At 40.6% G+C, this 12,642-nt stretch overlaps 1 protein-coding gene across 4 annotated transcripts in view; it reads left to right on the plus strand.

The window, feature by feature from the left end:
* The first annotated feature begins 635 nt into the window (after positions 1-635).
* The window catches only part of LOC309868629 (uncharacterized protein), a 35,010-nt gene continuing 23,003 nt past the window's right edge, over positions 636-12,642 (plus strand). For 2 of the 4 annotated variants that reach the window (XM_082738678.1, XM_082738675.1), the window contains exons 1-2: positions 636-675; positions 1,089-1,171. The gene's annotated coding sequence lies outside the window, so the exon portion shown is untranslated. Of the gene's footprint in view, positions 676-1,088; positions 1,172-3,751; positions 3,913-12,642 lie in introns of those variants that run through there. The other 2 variants (XM_082738677.1, XM_082738676.1) reach the window with 2 other exon arrangements.

A 12,642-nucleotide genomic window follows, 5' to 3' on the forward strand; every position in this document is an offset into this window, starting at 1 on the left:
AATTATCCATCCACCTTTTTTGGTCCACTGGCTCCCTGGTATCTGTGCGCTGAGAGAAAGAAATGATTCTAGGGTTGAGATTTAGAAACCAATCCTTAGAACTGTTGGCCAGATTCTAACATTAAATGTGCTCAGGTTTATCCCTTTTCAGTTTCTGGAGGCATCTCTCTGTATACTGAGCGCTGGGTTTAAGTGTTTCTTCCTTTTTTTAAAAGTGAAATAAATATATTTCCATTCCCCCTCTTTTTCCTGGGCTGAACAAGTATATATTATTTCCAGAACTTTTCCTTGCCAGGAGAAAAAAGGGAGAAGATATGGAGTCTGAAATCCTGCTCTCTATAAACCATCAGCTTATAAAACTCTGTCAAGAAGTTCTCTGAAAGAAACAAATGTTAAAGTCATTTTGGGTTTGAACCATGTGATTTGAATCCAGGCTCAATGGCTTCTGTGTTCTTGAAGAGGCATTGTGAAGAAGACAGGTTGAAATAAATCATATCGTTGTGGACCTGGACATGCAGCGCAGGCCGGGTGCCTGAGGATGTTTTGCTCACGTCAGGACCTAAGGGGGTGGGACCTCAGAGGGAAGAGTGCTGGACAGCCCAGCTGAGCCAAATCTAGCCATTAGACCAGAGAGACAGAGCCATTTAGGTCTCCAAGGAGAGAACACAATTTCTGGTGAGTTCCTTTGTGGGGAAATGACACACCCTTTGAAAATCCCTCACCTCATAGAATTTCCTGGTGGAGGCTTCTTTTATTTGTTTTCTTTAAAACCACCAGGTTAAGAGGCATGTGTGTGTGTGTGTGTGTGTGCGTGCACACATATAGGGATATACAGGAGAAGGCTGAAGGATATAAAAACTTGCAGATGGAATTGACTTTGGGGCACTGAGGGAAGAAGGGACTGAGCATTTATTGAGCATCTCCTACATTTTGGTGCCTTGTAAGTCATTGTAGTAATCCTTATAATAACCTTTTAGCCTGTTATAGCTATGAATATTACAGTTATTAATCATGAGGAATTTTAATTTGAAATTAAAATAGGAAGTGAACCTGACAGATGGAAAGTTTCTCTTTTTTATTTTCTCCAGTTTCCCCTAAGGATGGCAGCAGAATGGCGATTCATTCTCTCATTTCTCTGTTAGGAATCAGGTTTACTAATACGAAAACACGGGTAAGTGCCTTCTTCAAAGAACAATGGAGAACCCGAGTTGGTTTTCTTAAATCATGGACTATCATAACAAATACAGTCCACAGACAAGATAACCCCTTGGTATGTGGGTGTTTGCAGGGGGTGTTTTCTCAGAGAAGACTGAGAAAATATGGTAACATTCTGGCTTATAAAACCTCTGAGTCAGGTGTGAACTGGAACATGACCTTATTCCTAATTTTGGACCTCATTCCTCCAGTAAAATCTAAGATTCTTCTTGACCAAACATTCTTGACTGTTTTTATTTTATTTATTTATTTTGTTTTTAAAATATTTTATTTATTTATTTGACAGAGAGAGACAGAGAGGGAGAGATCACAAGTAGACAGAAAGGCAGGCACAGAGAGAGGAGGAAGCAGGCTCCGAGCTGAGCAGAGAACCCAATGTGGGGCTCGATCTCAGGACCCTGAGACCATGACCTGAGCCGAAGGGCAGAGGCTTTCACCCACTGAGCCACCCAGGCACCCCTCTTATCTGTTTTTAAACCCCCAAAGACTCTGAGACCTAAAGGCAGGTCTAGATCCTGGGAACTATAAATACTTCTATTTTATAGAGGCAGAATTTGAGGCTCAGGAAGTGTATTAGTTTTGGGGGAGTCAAAAGTTATACATGGATTTTTGAGTGTGTAAGTTCATTGGCATCCCTAACCCCCATATTTTTCAAGGGTCAACTGTACTTTGTAAGTGATTATTCTCCAAGGGAAGCAGTATGTTGTAGGGGAGACTTGCAAGACCACGTAGCTAGTGAAACTTGATTTCAATCTTGGCTCTGCTTTTTGCATGTTATAAAAAGGGGGCCTGGACAGAGACTGCTGAATTGCAAATAATGCATCATTAAGGGAGAACTTCCAGGCATTGGGAAAGAAGATATTTCCAGGTTGAGTGTACCTTCCAGATGTCTCTCAGATTCTTTTAATCATTTAATTCTCTTTGATAAGAAAATAAGAACTCTTTATAAAGTTTTCCCACAGAGGAGAAATCGTATTTCCCTTCTGTATGTATTTAAAAAAAAGACTTTAAAATTTCTCCTTATGTAGAAGGCTGTCAAATTACCTTTTTGCAAAAAGATTCAGAAGACGGAAAACTATACATCCCATAATTCCAGGGGTGAAAGCAGAAAGGACAAAATTTTTTTCTTTTTTTGCACCAGAGTAAATATGTCAAGTATGGCCATATTTGCATATGTTGTATTTTAAAATCATGCTTAAAGCTGCCTCATATATTCTGAATCTGGCAAGTGGAAGGCAAGGAGGTCACCTGTACAGCTGGTACAAGTAATGGAATTCCCACTAGGCACATTTAGAAGCTCCAAAATAATGTGACAAACAGAGCACTCCATCTGTTGGTTGCCCATTGAGATAAGCACCAGATCTACAGACACTTTAATATGGGCCGTGTATCTTGAGGGTAAACATTTATATTAAGTATCTTTAATTTTATTTGCTTTCCATCTAATTATTCTAGAAACAGTCACAATTATGAACTAAACAGGAGTACACATGCTGGCGAACAAATATAATATTTCATTCTTAATTATACTACATGAAAAAAATAGAAACATGTTTCAACACAAGTTGTTTTATAAGTCTCGCATTATTAAATCGGTTTAATAAAAGTTGGGTGGCAGTCAATTCATGATATTCCAAGTGACCATGAGCAGCTTCATGAAGAATATTTGAGATAAGAAAATGTAACAACCATTTCTAAAACAGGTGTCCTTTTAAACACTTTGGATCATTGAAGAATAAACATAAGTAATGAAGTAAAGCTTTTTTTAGTGAATTATAAAATTTAACATATAACTGGATATAGATGATAAGATAGGTTGGATTGCTGCAAATTCTAATAGCTGTCACTTCACATCAGTATTTTTTGACTAATTCCAGTAGCCCTCACTAGGAGCAGCTGTTCTTAATTGATATATGTCCATTGTGAGGTGTGTCACAAGTAATTTGTAATTACTAGTGGTGACCAAAGTTTTAAAATGAATTACTCACCAGAAATTAGAGGAAACTCTAAGTGATCTGTATAATGAGGTCATCCAAGGACATGGGACTCAAGCATTTCTGAACCTTTGAGGATGAGAGAGAGCTGGAAAAGGGGGAATTGTATATGATCTTCAACATATTTCATCGGTGCCAAAGCCCTTTTATGTAGTTCATCAGATATGATGCAGTGGGTATAATAAGGTTGGGAACTGCCAAATACTTAAACAAAGGTTGCTCACGGTGCTAGGGACCCCTTGTGAGCTGGCATGATAGAATTACCTCTGCTTTTTGCTTAGCTTCTAATGGCTCTCCAAGATAAGGTAAGATGCTTCAGATTTAGAGAGGCCCTGTTTTTGCTATTTACCAAGTAAGCCTCCTACAACACTTGTGGAAGGATGCTCACCAAGGAAAGTGCCCTAAGAATGTGTATTTTTTAAATTTATTCTTAGCTTCCTAAGAATGTGTATTTTTTTAAAAAATTTTTTGTTTATTTATTATTTGACAGAGAGAGGGACAGCAAGAGAGGGAACACAAGCAGGGGGAGTGGGGGAGAGAGAAGCAGTCTTCCTGCTGAGCAAGGAGCCTGATGCAGGACTAGATCCTAGGACTCTGGGATCATGACCTGAGCCGAAGGCAGACCCAGGAATGTATATTCTCCTGCACTATCAAGTAAGAGTCCAAGAGAAGCAAAGTGAACATTGACAAAAGTGAAAAAAAGGTAGGAAAAATTAAAAAAATCAAATAAAGTACTGAAAAGTAATAATAGACTCTTTACTGAGCTCTTTACATATTCATTAAGGGCTTTAAATATACATTAATCCTGACCATATTCCTCTGAGGTATTATCTCCATTTTACAGATGGTGTAGTTACCCCTCTGTGAGTGTAAGAACCTTGCTCAGGGTCCCAGCTAGTGGGTGACAGAGTCAGGTTCAAACCATGTCTTTGTGATGCCAGTTGCCATAGTCATGTCTATCGTGTTCTATTGTTGCAATGTTAAGAGTTGCAACTCCATGGAGTTAACACTCCATGAATGCTGTTCAAAAGATATAATAAAAATGGTCATTTTCTACAAAAACGAACTTACAGTTTCAAAGCCTATTACAGATTGCAAAACTTTTTACACATACTAGTTCACTGACCACTAAAATAACTGGGGAATACCCTCTCTATGTGTAAGACTTGTGTGTATGTGTATGTGTGCTGAGAGGGAGTGAGAGGAAGGGAGAGAGTGATAGAACGTTCTATTCCTGTTACTCAGTATGTGGAAACAACATAAAAAGTGTAAAAACTTGAAAGACCTTCATTTCGACTGACCTGAAGATAAATAGATAATCTTTCCTAATAAAATAAGAAATAGAACCCAACGCTGACTCTTTAGGCTTGACGCAATTCTTGGCTTCTTTAAAAATTTTTTTTTTAAGATTTAAAAAATTTATTTAATTGACAAACAAAGATCACAAGTAGACAGAGAGGCAGGCAGAGAGAGAGGGAGAAGCAGGATCCCCACCAAGGAGAGATCTTGATGTGGGGCTCGATCCCAGGACCTTGGGATCATGACCTGAGCTGAAGGCAGAGGCTTAACCCACTAAGCCACCCAGGTGCCCCGACTTCTTTTCAATTCTTGATTTATTGTCCTTGGAAAGCCAGTTTGTGCTCCAATTGGTCTGAATCCAGCACCTGTGAACCTTAACCCACCCCCAGGTTCTATTACTCCTGACTTTTGGGCAGAAGGTGTCAATGGATTCTTCTATGTAAGGACCTGTGACCAAAGAGGCAGAAGAAATATGAGGGAATGATAGTGAAAATTTTTTCAAAGTATCAGTTACATATTGTATGTTCACTATTTAAAAATATTAATTAGGCTTTTGTGCACTACACATTTTGGGGAACAAAAGATAAGTTACAAGCTTGACCTTCAATGATCAAGTTGTAGAGGGATCAATTATGAAGTATTTACATGTGGAAATAACTTAAAACTTTGGACCACAAGGTCAGCTTCCTTTCTTGAGGACTACTAATACTTGCATTAACCAAGTCCACAACCAATGACAGCTTGTCATGGTTGAACGAAAATGACTGTGATCCCAAAACTGGTTCAACATCTTCTTGCGTAGAGGAGAAAATATAAAGCGATCTTGGAGAGGAGAAGGGACCTTTGTAGAGAAGGCCAGTTTATGAGGTGTTATATTAGGCTACTGGTCCTTTCCCCTTTCTCCTTTTGGGGTATGAAGGGTCCTTGACCTGCTCTCTCTGCATCTTTCACCAGCCTCAGGGGTCCTTGAAAGGCAGTCTTAGAACATGAAGCTGGTGCCTTCTTTAGGAATTCCCATGAAGTTGTGGGGCTGGCAGATGTGCTTTACCACAACTAGGTATGAAAAAACCATGGAGTGGTGCAGCTGAGAGGAATGGCGTGTATCTGGGTCCTCACCACATGACGTGGCAAGGATGCCTGAGTTTCCCTGTGTGCCCGGAACCCACCTGTAGAATTGAGTGGGGCAGCAGTATGGTTTGCAACCCTGCCCTTCCCCCAAGCTGTAGAGTCAAAGGGAAAGAGTAGAAGGAAGCTGGGAAGAGATTTGGATGATGACTGAAATAGTAATTCCTGAAGTGAATCAAAAGATGCTTCTGGGCTGGGCCAACTTTGGTGGATTGGACTAAATTTCTTTTTTTTTCTTTTTTCTTTCTTTTTTTTTTTTTTTTTTTACTGTCAAGCAAGAGTGGAAGCTTGTCAAAGAAAAGTGTGTGCAGATATAAAAATAAAGAGTTTCACGTTTTCACATAGCTGATTTGTCATTGTCCAATTCATACCACTTATAGTGGATTTGTTAAATCTACAGTGAGGCAGTTATTGAAAGCCAGGCTTTGTTGAAAAGAACATGTCTTTCTGAATTCCCAAAGCTTCCCTTTATTCTTTCTTTCTCTTTGTTTCTTTCTTTCTCTCTCTCTTTCTTTCTTTCTATTTTTCTTTATCTTTCTTTCTTTCTTTTTTTTTCTTCTTTCTTTCTTTCTTTCTTTCTTTCTTTCTTTCTTTCTTTCTTTCTTTCTTTCTTTCTTTGTTTCTTTCTTTCATTAACACATAATGTATTATTAGTCCCAGGGGTACAGGTCTGTGAATCGCCAGGTTTATACCCTTTACAGCACTCACCATAATACATACCCTACCCAAGGTCCATAACTCCACCACCCTCTCCCTACCGGCTCCCTCCAGCAACCCTCAGTTTGTTTTGTGAAATTAAGAGTCTCTTAATGCTAAACCCTCTCAGGAGGGTTTGTCTCCCTCCTGATCCCATCTTGTTTCATTTATTCCTTTCCTACCCCCAACCCCCCACGTTGCCTCTCAACTTCCTCATCAGGGAGATCATATGATAATTGTCTTTCTTTGATTGATCTATTGCGCTAAGCATAATACCCTCTAGTTCCATCCGTGTTGTTGCAAATGACAAGATTTCATTTCTTTTGATGGCTGCATAGTATTCCATTGTGTATATATACCACATATTCTTTAACCATTCATCTGTTGATGGACATCTAGGTTCTTTCCATAGTTTGGCTATTGTGGACATTGTTGCTATAAACATTTGGGTTCACGTGCCCCTCTGGATCACTACATTTGTATCTTTAGGATAAATACCAAGTAGTGCAATTGCTGGGTTGTAGGGTAGCCAAAGCTTTCCTTTAAATAACAAACCTCTCAAATTTGGAAGCCTGAGCTTAGAGCTCAGGAAGAGCAGGGCATTGGGAGAGGACAAGGCAAAGGACTGGTCTGAGGGCCTTGATCCAACTTCTCCCATTACATTTGAAAGCTTTAGGGAATGGGGGTTAGAAGTAATCAAAGGTCTGTAGGGAAATCCTGAACAGGATTCTTGCACATCACTGGGAGTTAGGATACAGAGGGAGTTGAGATCAGTCCCAGAAAAAAAAAGATACTTTGTGTGTGTGTGTGTGTGTGTGTGTGTGCATATTTGGGTCAGAGAGTGGTGAGACTGATCACTGCTAACAAGCATGCAGGGGTCCTTCTGGTGAGAAGACTAGACATCCTTCACCTGGTGAACTTGGTGAGGCTATGTGACTTGCTTTGGTAAATAAAATGTGAGCAGAAATGAAGAGTGTTTCTTCTAGGCAGAAATGCTAAGAAACATAACTGGACATGTTTAAAAAAACCCACAAAACCCCAAACCAACAAATTACCTTTTACTATGGTGGATGCATGTGTTGAGGTGGAGCTCACATTAGCCTGGACTCTTCAGCAGCTATGATAAGTAGAGCAGCCTGTCAATTTATGATGAGCAAGAAGTAAACATTCTTCTAATTCAACTTTTGGCTTATTTGTCACTACAACATACACTGCCTTTTCTGACCAATACCCAGTGTGAAAATTTTATCCCCAAGACATAGTCTATACAACACCATTTATCTGTAATTTGCTGAAGAGGGCAGCTGGATTAAATTCCAAAACAAAGGGGGACCATGTGGCCAAAGTTTCTGCAATAATTTAAGGGCCTACTTATTCCCTTTTTATGACCCTATTATTTTCTCCTTGTATTATAGTGATTGGTGATGTATTTAACTTCCTCTACTAGGTTGAATATTCTTTGAAGATGAGAAGCAGGTCTCCATTTTTGAATGAAACTTATTCCTTCTCCCTCCCCAACAAAAGTTTCACAAGTTATTTTTTAAAAAAGATTTATTAATTTATTAGAGAGAGTGAGAGGGAGAGTGTATATGTGTGTGAGTCGGGGGTGGGACAGAGGGAGATAATTTTCAAGCAGACCCCCCTCTGAATGTGGAGCCCATCATGGGGCTCGACCTCATGACTCATAAGACCTGAGTGAAACCAAGAGTTGGTTGCTCACTTGACTGAGCCACCCAGGCACTCCAAAGTTTCACATAGTTACTAGTGAACCAGTCTACTAGTACAGAAGCATAGAAACAGGAGAAAAATCAATTTCCCAGTAGAACATGTCCAGTTGTTCAGAAAGTAGTGGTGTTTTCAGCATGATATGGTAAGACGTTGGTGACCTTGATACAGCAAACATATGTGTGGCATCTCATGTATAATTCCTTATTGACCTGGCTTCATTCTTTTCCAGTGTCTCCTCTCATTGGAGAGAGGGAGTGGGATGATTGGGGGAGTGAGATCATTGGGGGAGTGGGATGATTCTGCTTTTGTTTCTTGGCCAAGAATCACTTGATCCTGAAAGTCTGTGAGAAGACATGGTGAGGAGCAGTGCCAACTGCACACCACAATGGTCAAGAAAGGGAGAGAGAGGAAAGCTCATTCTTTAAAGGTCTTATAAATGAATGATAGAAACATGTTTAGTCTGAAACCACTGAAAACAGAAGCACAGTAGATATTTTGGATGTTATGATTTCCTAAAATATAAAAAAATTCTTGTTGAATTACAGAAATACCTATCATGTAGAAAAGAGCCTTTCTCTTCAGTGTTCCTGTTGAATGGAAGCTCTGACAACTGTACACTCTTCAGATTAGGGGAAAAATAACCAAAAATTATCATTAGCTAACATTTATTTAATATTTACCATTGGCCAAATACTGTTCTAAGCCTTTAACACTTATATCTTCAGATCAACCCTAAGAATTAGGTACTATTATGATTCTTAATTCTGAGATAGGGAAAATTCAGCACAGAGAGGTTAAGTAGGTGGCTCAAGGTCACACAGTAAGGTAGTGAATTCAGAATTTAAATCTAGTTTTGCTCAGAAATTTTGCTTTTAATTCCTGTGCTAGACTACTCAGTATGCAGCAGAAATATTTTTGAGTCTTCTTCAGCTTTCAGCTGCCCTGAGAGCTGAAGAAGCTGGGTGCTACCTCCATCCCTAGTGCATGTTAAGGAGTAGGACTCAGGTCTCCTTCAAACTGATTAAACTAGTGGTAGGCTGGTCACTGGTTTGCACAGCAGAATATTAGATTTTTTTTCCTCTAGAAAATGTAAGCCAAGAAACAGAATATGAAAAGAGTTAGGGTATATGAAAGGCAAAAAATTACAAATTGACGATTTTTGAGCTGGACCTTTTTGTTTGGCCAAACCAAGAGTGAAAAATCAAAAAAGAAGCATGGGAAAGACAAGGGGAAAAAATCACAAAATATTGCCCATGAGAAAAAGTAGCATGTATAACGTTCCACTTAGGTATAATTACACTTGCTTGTGCATAGGTATAAGGAGGGGCTGGTGCATAACAATATGGTCACCAAATGTTAGTGGTGGTCAGTACCGAGTAATGGCATTTCAGGTGATAGGTATTATTCCACATAGATTTATGTGTCTCTTGACTATTTTAAAATGAGCACATATAACTAGGAAAAAAAACTATTTTAATTTTAATCATTAGGATTTTATATAAATCTCTGTATTTTTAGCTACAGTTGAAATTTGAAAGGGCCAGCATTGCTGGGTTCACATTTTCACATGGCAACAACGGCTGGTGCTGGGTCCCTACTCCTTAAACATGGTGGATACTCTCTAACTTCCACAGCTGTTGTTCTTTACATTTGACCTTATTTGCTCCTTGATATTCAGTGCCTGTTGCCTGTTGGCATTTGAGGGGCTGTTCTTTAGAGAAAAGTCCCACAGACTTGGGGTTAGCAGCCATGTTGGGTTATGGACAATCTGCAGAAGCCATGTTAGAGGGAAGTCACGCAAGCTCAGGATCTGGAGCAGGGCCATCTAACAGAACTTTTTGCGATGAAATGTGGCTAGGGCAACCAAGAAACTGAATTTTAAATTTTATTAATTTTAATTAAAATAGCTACATGTGGCTTGTGGCTATTGTATTGGACAGTATAGATTGAGAGAGAGAGAGAGAGAGAGAGTGAGAGAGAAGCAGAGATGAGAAAATTTTCTGGAAGTGGAGATATTCTATGAAAGAGTATCTATATATGATGTATTAATAAGTGGCCCCAAAGTCTTACGTAGCCCACCTTCAGACTGTTTTTTTTTTTTAAAGATTTTGTTTATTTATTTGAGAGAGAGAGAGAGAGAGAGAGAGCAAACAGTAGAGAGAGTGAGAGAGCACAAGTAGGGTGAGGGGTAGGGGAAGTCTCTCTGCTGAGCAGGGATCCCGATGCAGGGTTTGATTCTGGCATTTGGGGATCATGTTCTGAGCCAAAGGCAGATGCTTTACCGACTGAGCCACCCAGGTGCCCCCAGACTCTATATTAAAACAGAAGTGAATGATGAGAAAAGGGATTGGTGCAAGAGAATCTCTTTAGAGAGAGCTGTCCACATTCTCTCCATTTCTCCCCTTTCCCCCACCTGCTTCAAGTCAAGGAAAGGGGGATTCAGGAGGACTGCCCTGGGACGTGACATGTTCTCTGAATTTGTGAGACTCAGAAATAGGTGCTTGGCTCTCTTTGGTAAATGTAAAAGGAGAGACTGGCTGGAGATGCCCCTGATCACAGAGCAAGGATAAAGCACTAAAATGGGAGCAGCCCGAGTTTGACAAGAGGGTATCCTTTGGGCTAGAGAGAACTCTATAGAAGGTGGGGTCACTACCTAAGAAGATGAGATACCTTCAATAGGGAGAGTCTTTGTGAGGTCTACTTCCAGAAACTGCTGTTGGAGCAGAGGGAGTGGAAGACCCCAAATATGCCTCCTAAAAGAAAGACACAGCAATGTGTGCTGCCCATCAGAAGGTACCAGCCTCCAAAGACAGGAATACCCATCATACGGCCTTTTCTCCACCTTTATCTGCCTTGTGTGCCCAGCCTGGTGAGGAGATGGAGCAAGAGAGCAAAGGTAGACCTCATCTTCTCTCTCCACAAGAGATTTCCAATAGGAAAAATGGATTGCCTTTTACTTAGGTGGGGAATGCTATGGGAAATGTTTTACTTTTGGAAGGGAGGAATCAGGAGTTCAGTTCGGGAAGGTGGATAACAATTGGCCAGCCTAGTGGAGATGTTGAGGACACAGCTGTATAGCAATTTGGAGTTCAAGAGCGAGAGGCGACAGAAACTTGGGAGTTGTCAGTATATAGATGGCATCGAGACCATGGAAATGGATGAGCTCACTTAAGGAGTGAGTCCAGATAGAGTAGAGGATGAGGGCCGAGTCCTGGAACATTCCAATGTTTAAATGCATGGAGATGGGTGGATTCAAGTAAAGTGCTTAGAATAGGTTTGGCACATGCTGAGTGCTCAGGAACTGCTATTATCAGTCAAGAATGACTGATTTTCTAATGGAGATGGAGCTCTTGAGCTCTTAACATTGACCCTAGTCATTTGTTATAGCTACAAAGGGGGGCCATTGTTCACCATAGGAAGACCAAGTGGCAAACTCTCTAATTCAGGTTCTTTATACATCCTTGTTCCCAAGGTTCATTACTGAAGGACTTGTCCTGTTCAAATGTTGCATCTGGGGTGAGAGGAGATAAGGATGGCATCCAAGGAGGAGCCCAGCTGGTGACCCAGACGCAGTCTAGGGAAGCAGAACCAGAAGGCAGCCATCAACCAGGTGTGGTGTGGAATCTATATTTTGGCATTGTAGCCAGAGCTGAGCATGGAAACCCTGTGGCCAAAATAAGAAGAGACTGATGGTTAAATTGAACGCCACTTTAGTAATTTATAATGCACGAGGACTTGCTGCGTCCTAGTCACAGTGTGCATCTCTTGTCTGGATTTCCACAAGAGCTCCCAACTTGTTTCCCCACCACCACTCTCAATCCCTTCTAGTTCTTGCTCCATAGGATGACTGGAGTGATCTTTAAGGAATATCACTTAGATCATGTTCCTCTCAAGCTTGAAATCCTTCTGTGTCTGGCTACTATCAGAATGAAGTCCAAATTCTAAGGAGTTTGGCCCTGCCTGGTCTGAGGGTCTGAGCCCTCTCTCCCTCTCCAGCTTTGTCTTTGGCACCACGCCCCTCCATCCCCCTTCACTTTATTCACACTGGTGTTTTCTTGGATGGAAATCCTCACATTCTTGCCTCCAGGTCCTTAGGCCTGTTGGTCCCTCTGTGGGTGGTGTTCCTACCCTTTGCCAGGTTACTGCATGTTTCAAATATCAATTAAACATCTCTTCTGCACAGAAGGACTTCCTGACCTTCAGATCAAATTATGTCCTTCTAGTTATTGTTTCTTATCCTTTCTTTGTAACACTTAATAAAATGTATAATTATATATATATATATTTTTAAAGATTTTATTTATTTATTTGTCAGAGAGAGAGAGAGAGAGAGAGACAGAGGGCACAAGCACGGGGAGTAGCAGGCAGAGGCAGAGGGAGGAGCAGACTCCCTGCTGAGGAAGGAGCCAGATGCGGAACTCGATCCCAGCACCCTGGGGTCATGACCTGAGCCGAAAGCAGACACTTAACCAACTGAGCCACTCAGCTGTCCCTATACATTTCTTTGTATGTTAATTTATTTAATGTCTGTTCTCTGGCTAGACTTCTCATCCACAGGGCAGTAGTTCACTACCATATCTCCCAG

This window comes from Mustela nivalis (genome assembly GCF_964662115.1).
Source record: "Mustela nivalis genome assembly, chromosome: 7".
NCBI lineage: Eukaryota > Metazoa > Chordata > Mammalia > Carnivora > Mustelidae > Mustela > Mustela nivalis.